The sequence below is a fragment of the Prionailurus bengalensis genome, chromosome C2, assembly GCF_016509475.1.
Source record: "Prionailurus bengalensis isolate Pbe53 chromosome C2, Fcat_Pben_1.1_paternal_pri, whole genome shotgun sequence".
NCBI classification, from domain to species: Eukaryota; Metazoa; Chordata; class Mammalia; order Carnivora; family Felidae; genus Prionailurus; species Prionailurus bengalensis.
In genome coordinates, this window is record NC_057350.1 from 31,376,057 (window position 1) to 31,403,300 (window position 27,244).

Sequence of the window (27,244 nt, forward strand, 5' to 3'; positions counted from 1 at the left end):
ACATTTGGCATAATTTTTAAGGGCCCTGGGATTTTCAGATGGTAAATTAGCATTGGCTTCAACTGAGTCACCAGCTGCATTAGTCCTCAACAAGAGAGTCAGCCTGTCCTTTGAAGATTTGAGGCCAGGCATTGACTTCTTTCTAGCTATGAAAGTCCTAGATGGCATCTTCTTCCAATAGAAGGCTGTTTCATCTACATCAAAAATCTGTTGTTTAGTGTAGCCATCCTCATTAATTATCTTAGCTAGATCTTTGGATAACTTACTGTTTCAGCTTGCACTTTTATGTCGTGGAGATGGCTTCTTTCCTTAAAACTCAGAAACCAACCTCTGCTAACTTCCTACTTCTCTTTTGTAGTGTCTTCACCTCTCTCAGCCTTCGCAGAATTTAAGAGAGTTGGGCTTTGCTCTAGATTATGCTTTGGCTTAAGGGAATGATGTGGCTAGTTTAATCTTTTATCCAAAAGATCAACTAAAACTTTCTCCATTTCAGCAATAATGCTGTTTTGCTTTCTTATCATTCACATGTTCCCTGGAGTAGGGCTTTTAATTTCCTTCAAGAACTTTTCCTTTGTAATCACAACTTGGCCAACTGTGCAAGAGGCTTTGTTTTCAGCCTATCTTGGCTTTTAGAATACTTTCCTCACCAAGTTTAATCATTTCTATTTTTTAATTAATTAGTTAATTAATTTTCATTTTAGACAGAGAATGCAAGCTGCACAGAGGGGCAGAGTGCCCAAGAAAGAATCTTAAATAGGCTCCATGCTCAGCGTGGAGCCCAGTGTGGGGTTTGATCCCATGACCCTGGGATCAAGAGTTGGAGGCTCAACCAACTGAGCCACCCAGGTGTCCCTCTAGTGTTCAATTTAAAGTGAGACACATGAAATTCTCCCTTTCATTTGAACATTTAAAGGCCATCGTACGTTTATTAATTGGCCAACTGTCAATGTTGTTGTGTCTCAAGGTATAATAGGAAGGCCCAAGGAGAGGGAGAAAGATGGAGGAATGTCAGAACAGGTACATTTATAGATTAAGTTCGCGGTCTCATATGGGCACAATTTGTAGTAACCCAAAGAATAATAGTAGTAACACCAAAGATCAATGATCACAGATCACCATAATGAATACAATAATGAAGAAATCTGAAACATTGTGAGAATTACCAAAATATGACACAGAGACAGGAAGGGAACAAATGCTGTTGGAAAAATGGTGCCAAAAGGTTTGCTCAATGTAGGGCTGCCACAAAAACCTTCAATTTGTAAAAAATGCAATATTTTCAAAGCACAATAGACCAAAGTGAAACAAAATGAGATATGCCTTGTTTTTAATATACAGCTCAAATGAAGGAAAGTGTTTGTCTCTAAACATTTTATTATTAGTAGTATTGATATTCCATTATATCTCACAAGATAATTGGCTACTTGTGATTTGTAACTTTATTAAAAGGCATCAATAAACATTTTACCTTTGATTTGTGTGTTAATCACGCACGTAAATGTGAAGTTACGATCAATAATTTTTGAATTTTTTTATCTTTGGTAATTTTTAATAGATTCCTTAGATATGAACTTGGTATATGAATAGGAATTATAGAGATCACTATCTTATGAAAAATATATCCCACCACCTGAAAAATGAATCTAGCGTTTGCTAAAACAGGTAAAAAAAGGTATTATGCCTAAGTCCTTCTATGTTTTTGCTCTCTTTTTAATCTGCATAGAATTGAGCAACCTTGTGCAATCATGGTAATTTCTTGGAAATGGAAGTTAGTCTGTCACATGCTATAATTCTGTTCATAGCTATAGTTGTATTCTGAAACACAATTAACTTGAGAATAGTGCAAGAGAGGTATGGTTTCAAAATATCTTTGAACCTAGGAGAAAATCAGAAAATTAGTTGTGCCAGGATAGAGAAGTAATTGGTTTAAGAAATTAAGCAGTGAAAGCAAATAGGGTATATTTCAAGCTATAGGCAACTCTAACCATAAGCATAAAAATAGAAGTGTTAGTTTGAATGTGAATTTTTATACTTATAATAGCTGTGTCTACATTAAATGTACGTTCATTGCTATACTTGAGAAAAAGAGGGAAATCTTTGCCTCTGTATTGCAAATCTCATCAAATAGAACAGAGTTTTTACAAAGAATAGAAAAGAATAACAGAAAACCAAGTATTTTAGGAACTAAAATTCAGGGGACTTAAGAGGTAGCATAGACCATGTATAGATGAAAAAATAGCCACATCTATTATGGAGTCTCCTGATAATAACTTTAAAGGACAGACTATGTGCCAGTCACTCATATGTGTTGTCTGTAATTTAATAATCATCACAAGCACCCTGTGTGATAGGAACTTTTATTGTCATTATCTCCATTGTAGAGAAAATGTAACTGACTTGCCCAGCATCATCTAATGAGGAAGTTGTGAAGCTCGGATATGAATCTTAATACTACAGATCCAAAGTCCGTATGGTTACCACTAGGCTTTCTTTTCTTACATCTCCCTTTTATCTTTCTGTGCAATGAGTAAGGGGTTTTCTCAAAGAGCATACTCTAAAGATCCAGAGTCTAGCTGAGGCCATGGATGGAGGGTAGGGAAGGGAATTCTGCACTAAGGGTGGAAGCTAAAGGCTCTTCTGACAATTAATGTGTTTATCTCTTCTGGGCATTAGGGTCAAGATGGGAGGAATGGGTTAACCTGCTCCCACAGTCAGCCAGAAAAAAATACACCTCATAATGTATACGGATTTGCTATGAGGACAATATGGAGGATTATAGTTCTAAACTGACATGATCAAGTAGGTAGGTACTATCGAAGGCAAAGACGTATCCAAAATGGAAAGAAAGCATTGCCTTACTTATACTCTTTGCACTATATTCTAGCCATTTACACCGACTTATGTGGGACAAGTACAGTGTTAGAAGATACAACAGGGATGTATCTCTAGAGATTTTGAAGGCAAATGAGAAAATTAAGATCTTAAACTCTGGAAGGAATTTGTAATGTTATAAAAACTGATTTCTGTGTAATGGTTTATAACAATAGATTCATGGCCGGGAGCAAAACACATCTTCATGAATATGGCTTGTCTTTTGCATTTGGTAGCAAAATCGCTTAAAACAATAAAATGGACTTATTCATTATTTATTCCCAGGGTCAAGTACAATGCATGATACAAAGTACATATTCAAATCTATCTGGCTTACCAACTCATGGAAATAGTGAATAAAATGGTGGCTGCCAGGGACTGGGGTGAGAGGGGGCATGAAATGGGAAGATGTTAGTGAAAGGGTACAAATTTCCAGTTATAAGATGAATAAACTCTGGGGATCTAATGTACAGCCTAGTGACTATGTTAACAATACTATATTACATACTTAAAAGTTGTTAAGAGAGTAGATCTTAAGTGTCCTCACCACACACACACACACACACACACACACACACACACACACACACACAAATGGTAATTATTTGAGATGATACAGGAGTTAACTAACCTTACTGTGGTAATCATTTAGCAATATATACATATATCAAATCATCATGCTATATACCCTAACTTTATTCAAATTTATATGTCGATTATATTTCAATAAAGCTGCAAAAAATAAAATATAAAATAAAAAAATAAAATAAAAATAAAGTAAAATATAAAACATATATCTGGCTTAAAATGATTAATGTAGTAAGAGATGAAAAAATAAATTGATTTACAGATCGAAGCCAGTAATTCTTGGAAAGCAGATTCAACAAAACAAAACACAAACAAAACTCATGTCTTTAGAAGGGTAGAGGCCATATTTCCTTCATATTAAGTACAGCAAATATTTGATAAATACATGTTTTTATAATCCATACTGCTATGAAACCCACCAGCAAAATTGAGTATGTCTTGTAAAACTATTGAAATTGTGGAGAGAACTGGGGGAGGAAAAAAATTCATGAAGGAATGTAAATGGAAAGAGTAGAAAATCTATAGAGAAGAGAATTTAGTAGAGTATTAATGCTGGCAGGCCTGCTGTAATTTCCCCATGACTTTGTTCAGAAATGCAGAACCCCAGGCACCAATTTAAACCTACTGAATCAGAACATGCATTTCAACAAGATCCCAGGGTGATTTATATGCCCATTTACTTTTGATAAGCACTGAGCTAAAGACATCAAGCCTTTTGTCAAACAATTCTGTAAGAATCCTAAAGCCATTGCTTAACTCCCAACTGAGGAAGCAAACCCTTCTTGTTTGTCTTACTACCTCACATCAATCCAGAGAGGAGAATGACAAAATATCTGAATCTAATTTACTCTGGGCCATTGGCTTCTAATGGCTAAATGGAAAAATCAGATAAATTTGGGGGACTTTTTAAAATTTCTCAGTGATCAGTACCCCAAATGATTGCTGTTGTCTCAGACTACAGAGTTTTTCAGATTCCAAAGATTGAGTTGTGGATTTTGATCAATTTCTGGATGAGGGTTGTTTTAGTTTAAGCATCTGGTGAAGCAATCTGAAAGACCTTTCTTTATTAGGAAAAGTTAGTTGCAAAAAAAGCTAGCGAGAGACTTAAAGGTGTTATTTGCAATGGGCATAGAACAAGAACTATGGCTTGTTGCTTTTTGCCTGGAAGTAGAAGTTGCTTAGAGGGAAATTCCCAGTTGTAATTGAATGCCATCCATAATGTCCTTTAAGCAATTTAGTTTTTGAAATTTGTGACAAATTTTATTTCTTATTATTTATGAATTGTATCACTGTTAATGAAGATTATTTTGAATATTGAAAGGAGAGTCTTATGTGTCTTGAAGAATAAGAAAAAATTTTTTTCATTCCACTTAGAAATAAAGTGACTGACTTTTAATTTATCTTTAGTTAAGTGTCATAGATATATAAATAAAATAGATTTCTTTTTTCCCTGAGGCTTGCTTAAGTCAAGGTCAAAGAGAGAGAGGGAAAGAGAGAGAGAGAGAGAGAGAGAGAGAGAGAGAGAGAGAGAAAGGAAAAAGCTGTATTCCTCCCTTTTTTTTTGATCTGGTGAAAGCCCCAAAATGAAATTAATATTGATTTACACTAAGAAAGGACAGATGCTTTAGGTGAGTATATATGTTTATAATAGGTCTATTATTAACAGATGGTAAATACAGGCACATCACTAGAAAGTGGAATTATGACCCAGCCACAGAAAGAAGAAAGCAGGAATTTAATTTTGTAAGGCTTCAGGTCATACTAAACGAAATTGTTTTTCTCAACAATAATTCAGACAACATAATTACTATGACTAATGGTATCACATACATGATTTTGTCTGTATGTGCACAATCTAGACACTGACTTTATCTATAGCCATCTATGGTAGGCAAAATACCTCTGGAGATGCCCACGCCTTAATCCTTGGATGGCAAAGGGTAAATAAGGTTGTAGCTGGAATGAAGATTACTAATAAACCGACACTAAATAGGGAGATTATCTTACATTATACAGGTGGGCGTAATATAATCCCAACGATACTTACAAATGGAAGTGGGAACTAGAAGTGAGAACCCAAGAGATAGCAGCACAGAAAGGACTCCACTCACATGCTGGTTTTGAGGATGGAGGAAGAGGGCCATGAGCCAAGGAAGGTGGGCATCCATTAGAAGTTGGAAAAAGCAAGAAAATGGATTTTCCCCTAAAGCCTCCAGAAAGGAACATCCCATTAATACTTAGATCTTAGTCTTGTGAAATCTATGTTGAATGTCTGATATTCAGAATTAGAAGATTTAAATAAATGTGTTGTTTAAGCAGTTAACTGTATGATACTATCACAGCAGCAATATAAAATGAATACACCCTCTTACCATGGCTCCTACTCCCATGATAAAATGATAATACCAACCAGGTAGTATATATTGAGCACCCTCACTGTGCTAGGAACCTAAAATCTATCATTTTAGTTCTCACAAATCTCTGCTAAAAATATCCTAAATTTATGAAGAAATTGTAAATTAAATTGTCATCTAGTAATAGTTGAGCAAAGATGTTAACATAGGTATTTCTAACTTCTTTCAAAGTCTGAAAATTTCCCTCTATACCCATTATTTCTTAATTTGTTTTCGTTGAATTACTCGGACAACTGTATGAATCGTCACTAGATAAGAATTAAAATCAGGAACTGTGTGGTTACATATTATTATCTAGAAACAGTCCCTAAATTTCAGTAATTAATATGTTTATGTTTATAGTATACAGTGACAAAAGTCTGTGTAGAAAGAAATGGAACAACTATGTACCCGTCCTTCAAAGGATACACTTAGGCTTTGGATACATGAATTATTATATGGGCTGAACCAAAATGATTCTTTCATGTTTTTAACAAATGACCAGAAAGGTCAAATTTATGGCCTAATGTTCTTTTATAAGAAGGAGAAATATTCTTTCCTACCTAATATAGTATGAATATATCTTCTTGGGAGATATCTACTAGTATATAATAATAATCTGTTGTTCTTTGTCAACAAGGTATCCCTCAAGCATCAGTTTATCTGCAACAGTACAGAAACATTTCCTAGTATTCTTCTGTCTTCTGGTGTTATTACCTGGTAAGCCTGCAAACCTTGCTTTATAATCTGTGATGTTGCTCTGTATTTTCCCTTTATACTTTCTTGTTCCTTTGCTGGGGCTGGGGTGGGGGTCTGGCCAAGAGAAAGGTACCAATGCAGTTTTTATTTCTGCTGAAAGCAGTACAGAGAGCTGTGATTAAAACTCAAGCACTCATGTTTCCGAAAACATCACTGTTTTCCGACAGCTGACTCAAATAGCTCAGCAGGCACTTTCAATGCCATCTTGCCAGGTAGGCGATTTTCACTTGATGTGTAATTCAGATCTTGGCCTCTCACTTCCTTAGCTGTCAAAATGCAGGCCTCGGAGTGCAGCAGATTGCTCAGTTGCTGGAGGGAAAGGATTGCCGCCCATTCTTCAACAGACCATTAAAGCTAGAGTCCCATCTGGTAGACTCAGTAGCTTTCTATGTTCCTTGTAGGAAGCAGGATGGGAGGACATTACGATGGTGGCAAAATTAATGAGGATTTAGTGAGGAGAATAAGCTTTTTAATGCTAATTCAGAACTAACTAGAAATGTTTATTTCTGCTACCTAAATAAAATAAAATAAAATTTTAGAATGAATTGAAATTTAAAATAAGTTCTTATTCTTACTCTTGAACACATACACTTAAAGAATATGTTTATGGTGGCTATTTTTTTTCTACTATTTTTTAGGCCAAAAGAAACATGTGTTATTTATTTTTTTCCAATAACTTGGATTCAAAGAGTCTCTTTCTATTTGACTCTAGAAGGTTAAAGTGTATTATTCAAATGCAAATGCTTTATAACTGACATATATTTAAAAGTACATATAAAATGTTTAAAGTCTGTTTATGAGACTCAGGGAAGTGTTGAAATTTTTGAGTGTTTATAAGAAGTCCAAGAAATACACCATCTCCTTCTGCCATGTAAAGACAGTAGTAATTATTATGTCCCATGATATGTTTATATAGGTATGACAAAACTCAAATCCTTCTTTTCACAAGATATTAACTATATTTGAAAATTAGCAATCTATTTTGGAAGATATACAAATTCTTCCAATCTCTGCTGCTCAAATTTATTTTTGAAAATGAAGAACCAACATTTGTAAGGTTCCATAATACACACATATCTTCAATTTACCAAATGTAATTTATAAGAAAGGAATAACTATATCATCATACTTTAATATTGACTTTACCATATTTCAGAATAGTATTTTTTTCAAATGTCTTGCCAAATTGGAATTTAAATACTCAAGACAAAGGTCTCACCCTGGTATCTTCCTAATTAAATGGTTTCCTTGTGTAAAGAGTCAAAAAGAAAAAAAGAAAGCACAACAATGTCTGTCCTGTTGCTCATGCATAAACATTTCTAGATCTCCCAGGCCCAAATACTTTTGAATCAGATAACAAGCTCCCACAGCTGTGTGCTATTTTGTCCACATTCTTCTTGGAAATTACCACTTCATCACCAGCATCTTCTTGGAAATTCTCCATCATTAAGTCCTCCTGGTGTTTATCTTGCTTGTTTTCAACCCAGGAACCATCGTTTTTGCCTAGCCTGGTTTGCACTATGGGCTTAAAACCTGATTGTGTACCTGCTGCCAGTCTGGCATCCTTCGGCACGTTGCACTGGCATTTGTTTCTCAGAGTTTCATGATGCATAATTCCAACTTTTGATATTGTTCCACTGCCCAAGTATCTGAGGACACTCTACATCCAGACCCTTCATGTCTGGTGTGAAGAAACAATGTACTGAAAATGCGTGTTGATGTTTTCATTTGCCTTATTGACTTTGTGAGTAAAGTGGGAAATAATGCTAATGTACTGTTGCTAGGAGGATGTTTGGGGGCGGGGGTGGGGTGGGTAACACAGGAAATACCTCAAGAGAGATTCAATGTTCAGGTTAGGTGACCCTTTCTTTCAAAGACAACAGAGTACAACACCATCATTCCTAGGGGCAAAGGGAGAGCAGATTTTTTTCACGATACCTATGCAGAGAAAGGGCACAAATTTGCAAATGAAAAGGCTATTCTTGCAATAATAAGACAGGCAGACAGTAGGTGATTTTTTACACCTAAAAGCAGGGCATTGTAGGGGCCAAGGGTAGTCTGCCTCAAGATGGGCCACTTTCACATGAATGCTATTTTGAGTTAAAAGCAATCAAAACCCAGCAGCTTCAGGAGAAGATCTGTACCTTACCTTCAACTTCTGCTTATACCAGGAAGAGTGCTATTAACAGAGACTTCTCTTTGCCTAAGAAACTTATCTAACAGGGCAACCTTTGTTTTCCAAATGTCTCCTTTCACCTTCTTGCTAATGGTCTTTCTCTACTTTGTATTCTCAGACCCCTACACCTTTCCTTGGCTCTTATAAACCTCAAGTTGCCTGAATGTCTTTGGAATTTCCATGTCTGTGTGGATTCCTTATACATACGCTACTAAATTTGATTTTCTTATGTTGCTATGTCTCCTCAGTTTGATTCTTAGTTCAGGTAGAATGATCTTGAAAGATTAAAGAAATTGTTCCTCCCCTATAACATAATCATGGAGATTTAAGGTCTTGAAACGCAGACCAAGAACTAGTAATGACAACACTGAAAGAAAGAATTACCAGTCAAGGAGTGGAAGGTTTGAGGCAACAAAAAGGAATATATAGTTCCTGGAAGAATGAAAAATTGGATGCAGTTTTTTATGTATATTGGTTACAGTTCTGAACTAAAAAAATCACACAATTTTATAACCAGAATTCCACAGTATATCTTTTATGGGTTTTGTATATAATTATGCTAAAACTATAGAATTTACACTCTAAATTGTTGGATTCTGTCACTTTCAACCAATCTTTTTTTTTAATATTTATTTATTTATTTTGAGAGAGAAGGGGGGGAGGGCATGTGTGGGTGGGGGACAGGCAGAAATAGAGGGAGAGAGAAAGAATCCCAAGCAGGCTTCATGCTGTCAGTGCAAAGCCCAATGTGGAGCTTGATCCAATACTGTGAGATCATGACCCGAGCCAAAATCAAGAGTTGGATGCTCAGCTAACTGCGCCACCCAGGTGCCCCTCAACCAATTCTTTTCTTGTCACCAAGTAAGTTGTAGTATTCTGTAGTATGTGTATGTGCCTTAGGAGTTCCTTCTAGGGGATCACAGATCAGATTCCAGTATTCACTGTTGGAGGTGAGGGAGAACAGCAAAAATGAGCAAAGAAACATAGATAAATGCCATTCCTAAGAGAAAGCTGACTTTTAAAAAGCTTAATTTTCTTTGTGTCTAGGACACAGTGAGAAGGGAATAATCCCTATTCTGCTGTCAATATAGCATCACCTTTACACAACAGTAACCATGCAAGCCCATGAAGATGAAAACCGTGGGAGGGTAGCTTCACATACACTTTGTAACATAGTGTGGTTGGGAAGAATTTGGGCTGTGGGGTGACGCTGCCTGGGTTGGAAACCAGGGGTCAATTGCTTTTATTTTTGTCATTAGTGAGGATAACTTCCATCTAGTTTTGTTGTAGTTGCTGTCTGTCTGTTTATTTTCTCAGGGCTATTGGAAAGATTCAAAAAGTATCTCTCCACAGTAGCTACCAGCTACTCTTCCCGGAATCGCCTTTGTTCTTTTTTGAAAAGAAGAAATTGTCCTTCTTAGATACATTCTTTTTTTTTTTTTTTTTGTCTAAGAGAACATAGCATGTTGCTTGTTTTAAGAAATAAATGGGGAGGGGATGTTAAGTTCGGAAACCAGCAATTTTTAACGATATTTAGGTTTCTATCTCAAAAACTTGTATGTGAATGTGCACATGCCCTGTCTAGTTGCTTTTGAAAGGTAAGAGTCTAGGACCTGTGTGACAGCAAGCTTTTGTCTGGGGTCCCATGACGACTTCCTCAGGTAGCAGAAGCCACAGTCAGAGTTGCCTTGCTATGCTGGGCCACATAGTATCATCACACAGTGTCACCTATGTGTTGGACAAGAGAGTATGTCACAAACTTTTGAATTTACTTATTCTCTTTCACCTCAGAAGGAACTTAAAATACTCGAATGCAAAAGATTGTGATGATATATCATTATAGAAATTATTCTGAGTTTAGATATCTGTTTACAGATATATTATAATGGATATAACAGATACATGGTAACTCTTGAACATCATAGGGGTTAGAGGCGCTGACATCACACATGATTGAAAGTCCACACATAACTTTTGACTTCCCCCAGATTTAGCTACTAACACCTACTGTTGGCTGGAAAGCATTCCAATAAAATAAACAGTTGATTAACACACATGTATTATACATTGTATTCTTACAATAAAGTAAGCTAGAGAAAAAGTATTAGTAAGAATATCATACGGAGGAGAAAATACATTTATAGGACTGCAATTTAATATTGAAAATCATGTACGTATAAGTGTACCTGCATAGTTCAAACCTGTGTGGTCAAGGGTCAGTTGTATTAAAATCTGTAAACATGCATTATTCAGATAAAAATGCCCTGCCATATTCTCTTGTCTTTGGAATAAAAACATCAAATAGAAAGTAACAACAAAAAATTCAACAACAAGGAAATGAGAATGATTATGAATTTATAATAACAAAGAAGACCCAAGACCAAAAGGGCTACTGAAAGAGCTTGTAAAACCTACACCCCATAACATAAATCTCTCATAAATGATCATGTATTATCAACAGTATGGAGCTTTAGATTAGTGCTTTTTTAGTTTTGTTTGTCCTTACAGTGGTAACAGAGGTAATTTTCTATCGAATTAAAATAAGCTGTAGGCACTTCTTCACGGATCATAGTACACTTTAATAATCAGGTCTATTATTGTAAACAGGGGGAGAGTGATTCTTCCAGATGACAAACTTGATGCATCCCTTGGTGCTCATTTACAGTGGTTAAATGGGATTTAGTGAATTGTTAACAAATGTATAATTTGTATAAATGTATTTTATTGCCACTTTTGAGAAAAAAAATTTCTATAAATTTCTAATATTTAATCTCCCCTAATTCAAATATTACTTTGTCAGTAATTAACTCAAATAGAAATGGGCCAGGTAAAAATGAGATAGCTTTGATGCATAATAGAAAAGGACCTACTAAACAAGATAGCATGCTATACTTAAAAATATAGAGAGCTTCCTTTTACCCGAAGCATTAAAACATGGCTGAGAAATGACAAAAAATGTAGACATGATTCACATCTCTGATAGAAGCTTGGACAACATGCCTTATATTACATGTGAATCTGGAATGCCAGCATTTCATGGCCATATTTGAATCCATATCAAGATTGTATGTCTAGGGCAGTGCTATATATTTTACTAATATTGTTACAAATGCAAAGTTTCTTCTTTGCCATAAATGTAATACATATAAAGTAAGACATTCACATCGTAAAAAAAGCTCAAGTAATAAAAAGTATTAAACAAAAATGAATTATCTGTCCCTTACCTTCATTCTCATCTCCTCAATATTAGATCTCACCATCAATGTTCCATATTTTTAGTTAACCCAAATCAGAATATGTTTATGTCTATAGTCTTTACTATATTTAGACACTATGGATTTCCTTCCAATAAAAATAATGAATTTGTAACTATTACTTGTATACTGTTCCCAATCTTGCATTTAAGTTGTTGTAATTTAGTTCTTCTATTTGCTACCTTCTGTTCCAGTTCTAACCTATAGTTAGTGTTCCATCAATTTTAAACAAACTTCACTCTCCACCTTCACACTTGAATAAATAAACACCTTAACTTCCTTCTTTTACTTGTACACCAACAAAGCGTATAGTATTTATATTCTACTCTGTTACCGTAATGAATTCTTCTGTGCTTTGCCTACAGATTCTAGAAATTGAAATTCAATAAATTCTGATTTCAATTTGGTGTTTATTTACACATCATACACTGGCACTACATAAAGTGATTGGACAGGGAGAAAAAAAATTAGGCAATCTATGTGCCATTCAAAGGAGAATGTTGCAAGTTTCAATGCCACATAGATTTATTTATCCTTACAATTCCTCAAAATAATGCTGATTTGGGAGATCCAAGTTCCCCAACACTCACTATAATCAATAGTATTTTTATTTTTCATGGGAAGCAAATTAGATTGGAGCTGAAAACTTCATATTTTTTAATATGTCACAGTGAAACTGCCTCTCTTCCAGAAGAAACATTACATATTTGTAATGAGGGGGTAATAAGATAAAAAGTATGTGGAAATCATGTAAAACATCTTATTTTATCCAAATGTTATATTTGTGTTCTTTTAAATTTTCCTGTTAAAGAATAGAGAGGGATCTGCACAGTGACACTGTCTCAAATGAGGTCATAGAGTTATGATTGGATATTATGGCTCATAATTTATGCCCCAGGGAGTAATAAAAGATTAGAATAATTTCTCCATTTTCAAGAGTTCTCAAAGCTTTATGACAAGGCAAGTGTAAACCCGTTGGTGTCCTTTTAAGACCAAGTGAGCCTTGCCATTTAGTGCATTTTCCTTAGATAACAAGGTATCAAATAACACAGATAGTATCGTAATGTTCCCTGACATTTGTGGCTAAAACTGTCATGTTCACTTATATCCATGTGTTTCTGCAGTTTGGCCATGGAACTGTATGGAAGATAGATAGGAGTGATGGCTACCACTTCTAGGACAGGCCCCTACAATGTCCTGCACATTCTATTTTCCACATTGGTCACCAAAAATCAAGAACCCTGAAACTTCAGAACCTCATGATGGAAGGAGTGTGGTTCTCAAGGTCAGTCATTGCAAGAAGGCACACAGAAGGACAACCTGACCAACATTCATCTGTGATAAAACCAAGACATAAATGTTCATTATGTTAGAAGTCATGAAACCACAGGGTTTATTATGGTGGCTTATGCCAGGCTATTCTGATTTGTGTCCCCTTGTTTTACGAAGAAACAATGGTACACTGGACTCATCTCTGTTTCTTGGTGTCTTGGAATATCTATCATGTTTATGAAATAAATAAATAAATAAATAAATAAATCAGAAAAGTTAGTTTTACCCCAGTTGTAATGCCAATTTCATTTGGACCAAACCTTATGGAATCTTATCTGGAGTTTGTATAATTTTTTCACTCTTTATTAACAAAATACACTATGATTTCTTCATTATATTGTTAAGATATTCTATTTTCTTTTTAAAAACTTTTAACATTTATTCATTTTTGAGAGAGAGAAATGAGAGAGAGAGACAGAATCCAGAGCAGGCTCCAGGCTCTGAGCTGTTAGCACAGAGCCAGATGCAGGGCTCGAACCCACAGACAGCAAGATCATGACCTGAGCTGACGCTAGACGCTTAACCAACTGAGCTATCCAGGCACCCCAAGATATTCTATCTTCTTAATTATAAGGTTTAATAGAATTCACCTCCTTCCTGAAAGCATACTTTTTTGAGCCTTTATAATTTGTAGGATTTCACTAGAATTTAGACCAATTGATTTTTAGTTGTTCTACATCTGCTGAATGGCTGTCCTTCCAAGCTTTCTTTTCACACGTTAGATCCTCTGTTTCCACACATACTGTGCTTTTTTCTCTAGGTATTCTTTTGTATTTTTTCCTAGATAATATATGTAATTTTTAAGAAATTATTCAAAGAAGATAAACTTTTTTGACACTTTGTATTTCTGAAATTAGTGTATTTCTGAATTTTTTTTTGTTTAATTTCAGAGAGAGAAAGTAAGAGAACACAAGTGGGAGAAAGAGGCAGAGGGGGAAGGGGAGGGAAAGGAGGGGTGAGAGAGAGAGAGAGAGAAGGAGGGAGGGAGGGAGGGAGAAAATTCTAAGCAGGCTCCACTCTGAGAGTGGAGCCCAATGTGGAACTTGATCCCACAACCCTGGGATCACAACCTGAGCCGAAATCAACAATCCAACACTCAACTGATTGAGCTACCCAGGTGCCCCGAAAGTGTTTGTTTTCTTAAAGTGAATATCTCCATCTGGCCTTTCCCATCTCCAATCAATTCAGAATTACTGAAATTTTATCCTGGCTTTTAAAGTATTTTTAAATATATAAACTTGCCCAAATCATCGCTTTTTAGCATATATTTAGAAATACTTCTTGGGATGCTTGGGTGGCTCAGTCGGTTAAGCATTGGACTCTTGATTTTGGCACAGGTCATGATCTCACAGTTCATGAGATCAAGCCCCACATTGGACGTGGTGCTGTCAGCACTGACAATAGAGACTCTGTTTGGGGTTCTCTCTCCCCCTCTTTCTCGGCCCCTCCCCCACTTGTGCATACATGTGCATATACTCTCTCCAAAATAAATAAATAAACTTAAAAAATTAAAATAAAAATCTTTTATAAATAATTTTTTTTGGAATAGCTCAAACTAAATTGATTTCACATTTTATCCATTCATCTATTTTTATTATATTTTAATTTTTCCTCTAATATTTAAACCTCAAATTCTAGGCGGGGGGGAGCATAAGGGACATATGTGCCTGTGGAAAGGGTTCTCACAACACTGGATCATATCAGAACTTCCAGAAACTACACAAACTCTCAATCAATTGATACTATTGAATGTAGAGCATATGGTAAAGCGCAGAAGAAATTGACTCTTAGGTCCCATCTTTCTTCCTAGAATCTCCCATTGATACTAGACGCTCAATATATGCTCCCAATATTCAGAGATTTCTTATTTTTTTTTTTTAGTGTTTGTTTTGAGAGAGAGGTGGGGGAGGGGCAAAATGGGAGGGGGAGAGAGAATCCCAGTCAGGCTCTATGCCCAGCAAGGAGCCCAAGGTAAGGGGCTCCATCTCACAACTGTGAGATCACGACCTGAGCTGAAATCAAGAATCAGTCACTTAACTGATTGAGTCACCCAGGTGCCCCCAATATTCAGAGATTTCTAAGTGAAAACTTTTGTTACCTCCATGATTATGCTTCTGAGCTGAGAGTATCTCCTGGGTAACACTGTTCAATTTTGCCATATACATGCACATGTTTTTGCATTTGTATCTTAGAAATAACAAATAAGTTTCTATTTATAAGTTCTAACTAAGAACATATCTTATTACCTTTGTTATTTCTGCATTTTTCTACAGTATCTAGCTTCAAATATGTGTCTACATTTATTTATGTATACTTATTTACATATATTTATTTATAGAGAGACACATCTGTTTATTTATATATAAACACTTTGATGACTGAGGAAGAAGAAAATATTTGACAGTCAGCAATGCTAACATGAAGTAAGGGAACTCTTTTACGTGCCCTATAAGTGTTGGTTTGGTTTTTAACTGTATAGTGTAGTTCAGGCTAACAGTATGCTACTAGGCTCTATGAGTCACAAACTGCTGTTTCTTTTTTATTGATTTCTATGACATCATTCTCTCCATTCATTCTTGCTTCTCACAACATCTCTGGATTTGGAGAGCATTGTCTGCCATCTGGTCTTGGTTGAGCCAGCTTCCTGGCTTGCTCTCATGGATGACTGTTAGCCTCCAACTTTTTTCTTATCTACATTTCTACAGTAGGTTCATTTAAAACAAGGGGTGCTAAAATTTCACATTTACATTAAGTAAAGTTATAAAAAAAATAATTACTCTTATATCCCCATTGGGGAATGTGAATGTTATCTTATAAAAACAAACAAAAATTCCAAGAATCCCTTTTGCATTGACATTGTACATGGCTAGCAATTCCTAGTCAGCATTGTGGTATAAACAAGACACCTACATAGAAACAAAGAAACAAACAAGCACAGATATCTCACTGATATCTCTGGTCTTTGTCCTTTGTTGTGTGTGTATGTGTATGTGTGTGCCTTCAAATATCTCCCTCCTCTGAAGAGGGCTTATGATGGTAGGTAGATGGATCTTCAACAAATATTTGAAACTGATTAGCTGACTAAGAACATAATTTAGGTTATTTCAAGTCCATATGATGGTAAGCTCCAACATAAAGTTCATTTTATGAGGAGTTTCTACTTTGTACTTCTATGAGATAAAATATAGAATCATGAAGTAGAAAATAAGTGATGAAATCATTTTCACAAGCATGTACTTAAATAGAAATCCTATCCAGGTCAAGTTTCTCAGGTTCACAGACTACGGAAGCACCTGTTTATTTATAATAGTGCAAATGACATCTAAAATTTAAAGTGAAGACCTGTTGTAAAACATTCACAACTTAAAATATTCTTTTTACTAGTAACTGATACTTAATCAAAAAACAAGCCCATACTTTCATAAAGCAAGAACTATTTAGTACTTATTAGCTACATGCATAATAATCCTAGAAAAAAGAAACTCAAAAGACTCTTATTTACATGCATTATAAATGAGAATATAAAACCTGTCTATAAATCAGGTTTTGAATTTTACTATAATTGTGCTTTTCAAAGTAGATAATTAAATTGCTATGTCTTTGGGAAAAGGTCAGCTTGTTGGGATAGCACAGATTAATCTCTCTAGGGCATTCTCTCTTAATAACCATGAATTGTAGTTTCATAAGCTTGAAGGCTTGGCAAGTTTCCATCCAGCCTAAAATACTTTGAAAATGACAGAAATTCACTAAGAAACACACTGATAGTCTTATTTAATCACCAATTAACCTGCATAAGCACCTTTGTGTTATCATCTACCAGTTAACCTATACTCTGATCAGATATTTGGGAAATTGAGAACATGAAGCCTCCTGGGTTTCTTTGTTCATTCCTGTGTTCGGTTTGGTGTTGGGGCCCTGAGCTAAATGTAGAGGGCAAAAGATATGAACTCAGATTCAGACAGAATAAAACCTCTAATTCTATAAACTATTGTTGAGTACCTGCCATCTGATTTTGCATTTCTATTATAATACTTCCATGTTGTACCTTTGTAAAAATTACTAAATAATTTCTAGTACAGCTTTTAAGAGTCCCAAAAGAACCTTTCTAAAATGTAATAACAAAATCTTTGTCTATGCAATTAAAATTAAAGTTTTTTATTGGAAAAATAACAGTCTGAATCCCATAACTGTTAGAGACAAATACAATTTGCATATTATTCTAAAGTTGTGAGCCTAAGTTTTGCTAAATTCTATCAACGTACTCTTTAGTTACCAGCAGAATATTGAATTTCAGAAAAATCTTTTTTTTCCTATAGTTGTTACCAATGTATATTTGATGATTATTTTTCTTTCTTTTTTTATACATGTTTTTTAACGTTTATTTATTTACTTTGAGAGAGAGGGAGACAGAGTGCAAGCAAGGAATGGGCAGAGAGAGAGGGAGAAATAGAGAATCCTAAGCAGGCTCTGCACTGTTAGCCCAGAGCCAGAGGCAGGGCTCAATCTCACCAACCATGAGATCATGACTGGAGCCAAAATCATGAGTCAGACACGTAACCGACTAGGCTACCCAGGCACCCCTAATGATTATTTTTCAAAAGCTTAATTAGTGGAACAGGGATCTCCATTGCTCAAAATAAGAACCCTTGTTCTGAAATGAATACCTGTTTCTGGATTGCCCCTCTTGGCCATTAAGTAGCTTGTGCTTTCTAGTAACATTCTCTGAGTTCTCTGGGGTATCAAAGAAGACTTTCCTTGTCTTGATATTTGAAGAAAGGAGGCTTCCCCTTGTCCTAATGCCTTTAATATATGTGTTGGCATCAACAATTTTGAATCCTATGGGAAATATCTGGAATACCTAGGTGCAGCAGCATTTAAAGGAAACCAACAAAAATGGAGAATATTTTCTAAGAGAAAAGTCACATTTTTTTTTAGTAATCTGAATTTTAAAGTTGTATAACAACAAAAATATGCTTGTAATTGCTTTCTTCTCTGAGTTAGCAGGGTCCCTTTCTTGGCACACCTAAATTAAGATTTAATTGTAAGTACTTTTGTTAATTGATTTTTGTGTAATTATCTTACTTTGTGAGCAATGACTATCAAATGTTGTGTTATAAAAGTTCCAAAATTAAGGAATGATTATTATCGTTACATGATTACATCAACCTGAAAACAATTGATTGTTTAGTAAATCATTGCATAGTAGAACATCTGTTCTGAACCACCAAAATATCCACAGGACAAAGTTTGGAATAGTCTTTTTCTTATCAGTAATACTTCATCGCAATGTAATATTTACTATGCTTTATTGCTATTATTAATAAGCCTTTTTTTAAATCACTTGATGACAGAAGGATTTTTTTAAGTTGACATTTATTACTTTTTAAAACTAATTTTCTTGGTCAGGTGCCAGCTCTTTGAAAAATATTTTAAATCAATGTGAGAGAAATTTCAGTTTAAGTATTTGAAGCTAATGGACAGAAGTTGTACTTGTAAATAAATTGCTGAATTAAATTTTTCACCTATATACTGGGATCCTACACAGGGTGGCTAATCTTTTCAGAGCCTTCTTTTAGCATACCTGTTTTTCTACAATTAGTAAAAGACATTTATTCTGCATTTTGCGTTAGTAACAACTCCCAAAATTTATCTATGCATCAAAAGGAATGTTTTTAAAATAAAATGATTTTAACTTGCACCAGGCTTACAAATCATACCTTTCATAATGAATACAAATATAACATGTTTATTATTAAAATGTACAAAAGGATTCCAATTTTTGAGGTTTTATACATTTTACAACCACCTATATAAATTTGTTTGATTTTCATGTTACAATTTTAAGAATTATTATTTTTATGTTTATTTTTGAGAGAGAGAGAGAAAGAGAGAGAGAGAGAGAATGAGAGTGAGAACGAGCAGAGGAGGGGCAGAGAGAGAGGGAGACACAGAATCCGAAGCAGGTTCCAGGCTCTGAACTGTCAGCACAGAGCCCGACATGGGGCTTGAACTCACAAACCCAGAGATCATGACCTGAGCCAAAGATGGATGCTTAACCAACTGAACAACCCCGGTGCCCTAAGAATTCTTACTTTTGTTCACTGTTTATTTAATGAACTGAACTTTTAGACTCATTCTAGTCTATAATACCTTAAGGCTGTTTGGATCTGAAATTAATTTTATTTCTCTGCTAGATCATTTAATACCAATTACTTTAGATCTCCCCACCCTGTTTCAGGTCATTTGTTCGTTTACCATTAACAAACTCATTAGCCTAAAGAGTTATTGTTTAAAATATGTTTTCATGTGATTATAGCAATCCATAAAATCATTTGTTCATTGCTATGTCCAAAATTCAGTTATTACCATTGAGGTAATCATTCTACCTTTAATTATGCTGCCTACAAAGGCATACAATAGCTTCTATTCTGAACAGAACATCCCTTAAAGCAATTCACTTCAAACTATTAAACTAAGAAATTAATGACTCTGTCTACTGTGGCTGTTTCTGGCAGATTACTTGAATAAGATAAAGTTTTGTGTAAAGCATATTCTTTTTCCTTTGTCCTTGGCTTACAATCTATCATGAAGTTTTATGACCTTCCTCCAACTCATCATTCTGGTCAAACTTTGCCACTTCATTGAGTGTGTGCATGTAGTTGGATAATTGTATAGGGCAGAGAGATTGCTACATGAAGAATATGGTCTTAAGGAGTCACATGACAACACTAACAAGTAGAGATATTAATAAAAGAAAAATAAACCAGCTTTTTGACCCTGGCTTTTAACTTAGCCTTTCTGACACACACTGACAACTTACCTAGTCTGATCTACCCTAGAAGAATTTGCTTTTAGAAAAGAATTTGATAAGTTAATTCACACTGAGATGTAAATGATAGGTTCAAATAATGTTAAAGGACACAAGGTCCTATAATGTTTTTAAAGAAATCTACTCTAAGTTTAAAAATTTATGCTTGTGGGTTGCGGCAAGATGGCGGCTTAGGAGGACGCTGGGCTCACCGCATGTCCTGCTGATCACTTAGATTCCATCTACACCTGCCTAAATAACCCAGAAAACCGCCAGAGGATTAGCAGAACGGAGTCGCCGGAGCCAAACGCAGGCGAGAGGCCCACGGAAGAGGGTAGGAAGGGTGGCGAGGCGGTGCGCGCTCCACGGACTGGCGGGAGGGAGCCGGGGCGGAGGGGCGGCTCGCCGGCCAAGCACAGCCCCCGAGTCTGGCTTGCAAAAGCGGAGGGGCCGAGCGGACTGTGTTCCGATAGCAAGCGCGACTTAGCGTCTGGGAGGTCATAAGTTAACAGCTCTGCTCGGAAAGCAAGAAGGCTGGAGGACAAAGGGAGGGAGAGCTGCTGAGCCCCCTGACAACAGAGCTCAGTTTGGTGGGGAACAAAGGCGCTCGCCAGCGCCATCTCCCCCGCCCATCCCCCAGCCGAAATCCCAAAGGGAACCGGTTCCTGCCAGGGAACTTGCTCGCTCTGAGCAAACACCCAACTCTGCGCTTCTGCGGAGCCAAACCTCCGGCAGCGGATCTGACTCCCTCCCGCTGCCACAGGGCCCCTCCTGAAGTGGATCACCTAAGGAGAAGCGATCTAAGCCTGCCCCTCCTGCCCCGAGCACCTTGCCTACCCACCCCAGCTAATACGCCAGATCCCCAACATCACAAGCCTGGCAGGGTGCAAGTAGCCCAGACGAGCCACACCACCCCACAGTGAATCCCGCCCCTAGGAGAGGGGAAGAGAAGGCACACACCAGTCTGACTGTGGCCCCAGCGGTGGGCTGGGGGCAGACATCAGGTCTGACTGCGGCCCCGCCCACCAACTCCAGGTATACACCACAGCACAGGGGAAGTGCCCTGCAGGTCCTCACCATGCCAGGGACTATCCAAAATGACCAAGCGGAAGAACTCCCCTCAGAAGAATCTCCAGGAAATAACAACAGCTAATGAGCTGATCAAAAAGGATTTAAATAATATAACAGAAAGTGAATTTAGAATAATAGTCATAAAATTAATCGCTGGGCTTGAAAACAGTATCCAGGACAGCAGAGAATCTCTTGCTACAGAGATCAAGGGACTAAGGAACAGTCACGAGGAGCTGAAAAACGCTTTAAACGAAATGCATAACAAAATGGAAACCACCACAGCTCGGCTTGAAGAGGCAGAGGAGAGAATAGGTGAACTAGAAGATAAAGTTATGGAAAAAGAGGAAGCTGAGAAAAAGAGAGATAAAAAAATCCAGGAGTATGAGGGGAAAATTAGAGAATTAAGTGATACACTAAAAAGAAATAATATACGCATAATTGGTATCCCAGAGGAGGAAGAGAGAGGGAAAGGTGCTGAAGGGGTACTTGAAGAAATCATAGCTGAGAACTTCCCTGAACTGGGGAAGGAAAAAGGCATTGAAATCCAAGAGGCACAGAGAACTCCCTTCAGACGTAACTTGAATCGATCTTCTGCACGACATATCATAGTGAAACTGGCAAAATACAAGGATAAAGAGAAAATTCTGAAAGCAGCAAGGGGTAAACGTGCCCTCACATATAAAGGGAGACCTAGAAGACTCCTGACTGATCTCTCTTTTGAAACTTGGCAGGCCAGAAAGAATTGGCACGAGATTTTCAGGGTGCTAGACAGAAAAAATATGCAGCCAAGAATCCTCTATCCAGCAAGTCTGTCATTTAGAATAGAAGGAGAGATAAAGGTCTTCCCAAACAAACAAAAACTGAAGGAATTTGTCACCACTAAACCAGCCCTACAAGAGATCCTAAGGGGGACCCTGTGAGACAAAGTCCCAGAGACATCACTATAAGCATAAAACATACAGACATCACAATGACTCTAAACCCGTATCTTTCTATAATAACACTGAATGTAAATGGATTAAATGCGCCAACCAAAAGACATAGGGTATCAGAATGGATAAAAAAACAAGACCCATCTATTTGCTGTCTACAAGAGACTCATTTTAGACCTGAGGACACCTTTAGATTGAGAGTGAGGGGATGGAGAACTATTTATCATGCGACTGGAAGCCAAAAGAAAGCTGGAGTAGCCATACTTATATCAGACAAACTAGACTTTAAATTAAAGGCTGTAACAAGAGATGAAGAAGGACATTATATAATAGTTACAGGGTCTATCCATCAGGAAGAGCTAACAATTATAAATGTCTATGCACCGAATACCGGAGCCCCCAAATATATAAAACAATTACTCATAAACATAAGCAACCTTATTGATAAGAATGTGGTAATTGCAGGGGACTTTAATACACCACTTACAGAAATGGATAGATCATCTAGACACACGGTCAATAAAGAAACAAGGGCCCTGAATGAGACATTGGATCAGATGGACTTGACAGATATATTTAGAACTCTGCATCCCAAAGCAACAGAATATACTTTCTTCTCGAGTGCACATGGAACATTCTCCAAGATAGATCATATACTGGGTCACAAAACAGCCCTTCATAAGTTTACAAGAATTGAAATTATACCATGCTTACTTTCAGACCACAATGCTATGAAGCTTGAAATCAACCACAGAAAAAAGTCTGGAAAACCTCCAAAAGCATGGAGGTTAAAGAACACCCTACTAACGAATGAGTGGGTCAACCAGGCAATTAGAGAAGAAATTAAAAAATATATGGAAACAAACGAAAATGAAAATACAACAATCCAAACGCTTTGGGACGCAGCAAAGGCAGTCCTGAGAGGAAAATACATTGCAATCCAGGCCTATCTCAAGAAACAAGAAAAATCCCAAATACAAAATCTAACAGCACACCTAAAGGAACTAGAAGCAGAACAGCAAAGGCAGCCTAAGCCCAGCAGAAGAAGAGAAATAATAAAGATCAGAGCAGAAATAAACAATATAGAAACTAAAAAAACTGTAGAGCAGATCAACGAAACCAAGAGTTGGTTTTTTGAAAAAATAAACAAAATTGACAAACCTCTAGCCAGGCTTCTCAAAAAGAAAAGGGAGATGACCCAAATATATAAAATCATGAATGAAAATGGAATTATTACAACCAATCCCTCAGAGATACAAACAATTATCAGGGAATACTATGAAAACTTATATGCCAACAAATTGGACAACCTGGAAGAAATGGACAAATTCCTGAACACCCACACTCTTCCAAAACTCAATCAGGAGGAAATAGAAAGCTTGAACAGACCCATAACCAGTGAAGAAATTGAATCGGTTATCAAAAATCTCCCAACAAATAAGAGTCCAGGACCAGATGGCTTCCCAGGGGAGTTCTACCAGACGTTTAAAGCAGAGATAATACCTATCCTTCTCAAGCTATTCCAAGAAATAGAAAGGGAAGGAAAACTTCCAGACTCATTCTATGAAGCCAGTATTACTTTGATTCCTAAACCAGACAGAGACCCAGTAAAAAAAGAGAAATACAGGCCAATATCCCTGATGAATATGGATGCAAAAATTCTCAATAAGATACTAGCAAATCGAATTCAACGGCATATAAAAAGAATTATTCACCATGATCAAGTGGGATTCATTCCTGGGATGCAGGGCTGGTTCAACATTCGCAAATCAATCAACGTGATACATCACATTAACAAAAAAAGAGAGAAGAACCATATGATCCTGTCAATCGATGCAGAAAAGGCCTTCGACAAAATCCAGCACCCTTTCTTAATAAAAACCCTTGAGAAAGTCGGGATAGAAGGAACATACTTAAAGATCATAAAAGCCATTTATGAAAAGCCCACAGCTAACATCATCCTCAACGGGGAAAAACTGAGAGCTTTTTCCCTGAGATCAGGAACACGACAAGGATGCCCACTCTCACCGCTGCTGTTTAACATAGTGCTGGAAGTTCTAGCATCAGCAATCAGACAACAAAAGGAAATCAAAGGCATCCAAATTGGCAAAGATGAAGTCAAGCTTTCGCTTTTTGCAGATGACATGATATTATACATGGAAAATCCGATAGACTCCACCAAAAGTCTGCTAGAACTGATACAGGAATTCAGCAAAGTTGCAGGATACAAAATCAATGTACAGAAATCAGTTGCATTCTTATACACTAACAATGAAGCAACAGAAAGACAAATAAAGAAACTGATCCCATTCACAATTGCACCAAGAAGCATAAAATACCTAGGAATAAATCTAACCAAAGATGTAAAGGATCTGTATGCTGAAAACTATAGAAAGCTTATGAAGGAAATTGAAGAAGATTTAAAGAAATGGAAAGACATTCCCTGCTCATGGATTGGAAAAATAAATATTGTCAAAATGTCAATACTACCCAAAGCTATCTACACATTCAATGCAATCCCAATCAAAATTGCACCAGCATTCTTGTCGAAACTAGAACAAGCAATCCTAAAATTCATATGGAACCACAAAAGGCCCCGAATAGCCAAAGGAATTTTGAAGAAGAAGACCAAAGCAGGAGGCATCCCAATCCCAGACTTTAGCCTCTACTACAAAGCTGTCATCATCAAGACAGCATGGTATTGGCACCAAAACAGACACATAGACCAATGGAATAGAATAGAAACCCCAGAACTAGACCCACAAACGTATGGCCAACTCATCTTTGACAAAGCAGGAAAGAACATCCAATGGAAAAAAGACAGCCTCTTTAACAAATGGTGCTGGGAGAACTGGACAGCAACATGCAGAAGGTTGAAACTAGACCACTTTCTCACACCATTCACAAAGATAAACTCAAAATGGATAAAGGACCTAAATGTGAGACAGGAAACCATCAAAACCTTAGAGAAGAAAGCAGGAAAAGACCTCTCTGACCTCAGCCGTAGCAATCTCTTACTCGACACATCCCCAAAGGCAAGGGAATTAAAAGCAAAAGTGAATTACTGGGACCTTATGAAGATAAAAAGCTTCTGCACAGCAAAGGAAACAACCAACAAAACTAAAAGGCAACCAACGGAATAGGAAAAGATATTCGCAAATGACATATCGGACAAAGGGCTAGTATCCAAAATCTATAAAGAGCTCACCAAACTCCACACCCGAAAAACAAATAACCCAGTGAAGAAATGGGCAGAAAACATGAATAGACACTTCTCTAAAGAAGACATCCGGATGGCCAACAGGCACATGAAAAGATGTTCAGCGTCGCTCCTTATCAGGGAAATACAAATCAAAACCACACTCAGGTATCACCTCACGCCAGTCAGAGTGGCCAAAATGAACAAATCAGGAGACTATAGATGCTGGAGAGGATGTGGAGAAACGGGAACCCTCTTGCACTGCGGTGGGAATGCAAATTGGTGCAGCCGCTCTGGAAAGCAGTGTGGAGGTTCCTCAGAAAATTAAAAATAGACCTACCCTATGACCCAGCAATAGCACTGCTAGGAATTTATCCAAGGGATACAGGAGCACTGATGCATAGGGCCACTTGTACCCCAATGTTCATAGCAGCACTCTCCACAATAGCCAAATTATGGAAAGAGCCTAAATGTCCATCAACTGATGAATGGATAAAGAAATTGTGGTTTATATACACAATGGAATATTACGTGGCAATGAGAAAAAAATGAAATATGGCCTTTTGTAGCAACGTGGATGGAACTGGAGAGTGTGATGCTAAGTGAAATAAGCCATACAGAGAAAGACAGATACCATATGGTTTCACTCTTATGTGGATCCTGAGAAACTTAACAGGAACCCATGGGGGAGGGGAAGGAAAAAAAAAAAAAGAGGTTAGAATGGGAGAGAGCCAAAGCATAAGAGACTGTTAAAAACTGAGAACAAACTGAGGGTTGATGGGGGGTGGGAGGGAGGAGAGGGTGGGTGATGGGTATTGAGGAGGGCACCTTTTGGGATGAGCACTGGGTGTTGTATGGAAACCAATTTGTCAATAAATTTCAGAAAAAAAAAATAAACCATAAAAAAAAAATTTATGCTTGTGAAGTAGATTAGTATTGCTTTTCAAAAACACTAACAGTGTTGGTCATAATGTATACATTAAGAACTGCATGGGCAAGACACAGTTCTATGGATTTTGTTTAATAATGGTTCTTTGAGGTGCATAATATTATTATTCCTATGTGCATATATACATGCTTAGAGAAGTCTCTCAGAAATTTCTGAAATCACATTGCTAATATAATTGGTACAATCTTTTAAATCACCTAATCATTTAGGGGTGTGGTTTTTACTCATAGTTTATACTAAGTGTTTAAAAAGAAGAAAAATCCACAGATAATACATACATATTATCACTTACTTACATTTTAAAATATAACGGCACTTATAAACTCTGGGAAAAAATAATAACTAATTGAAAGCGCTGAAGAACAACCAAAAGTAAGCAGAAATTGGATAGGAGTCTAATCCTGGAGGAAGGCATAGAGAGAGTGTAGCAGATATGTAACTGACATCTCAAAAGGAAAGACGATAAATAATGGGGAACAAAAAGAAAAAATTAAGAAATAATGGCAAAAATTTCCCAAAGTTGGTGGAAGTCAAATGGCTGAAATATAAAGAGACAAATTTTTAATTAGCCAAAGAAAAAAATGACACATTAAAAATAGGGGGAACAAAGGGTGCCTGGGTGGCTCAGTCAGTTAAGCATCTGATTTCAGCTCAGGTCATGATCTCAGGGTTTGTGAATTCAAGCCCTGTGTCAGGCTTTCTCCTGTCTGTGCAGAATCCTCCTCAGATCCTCTGTCTCCCTCTCATTTCGCCCTCCCCCACTTGCTTGTGCTCGCTATCTCTCTCAAAAATGAAAATAAACATTAAAAATAATTAGGGGTCAAAAATACAAATGATTAATACAAATTGTGACAGAAAATCTTCAATGAAATTAACAACTTTCTTGAAAATTACCATACCATTTCTTACACA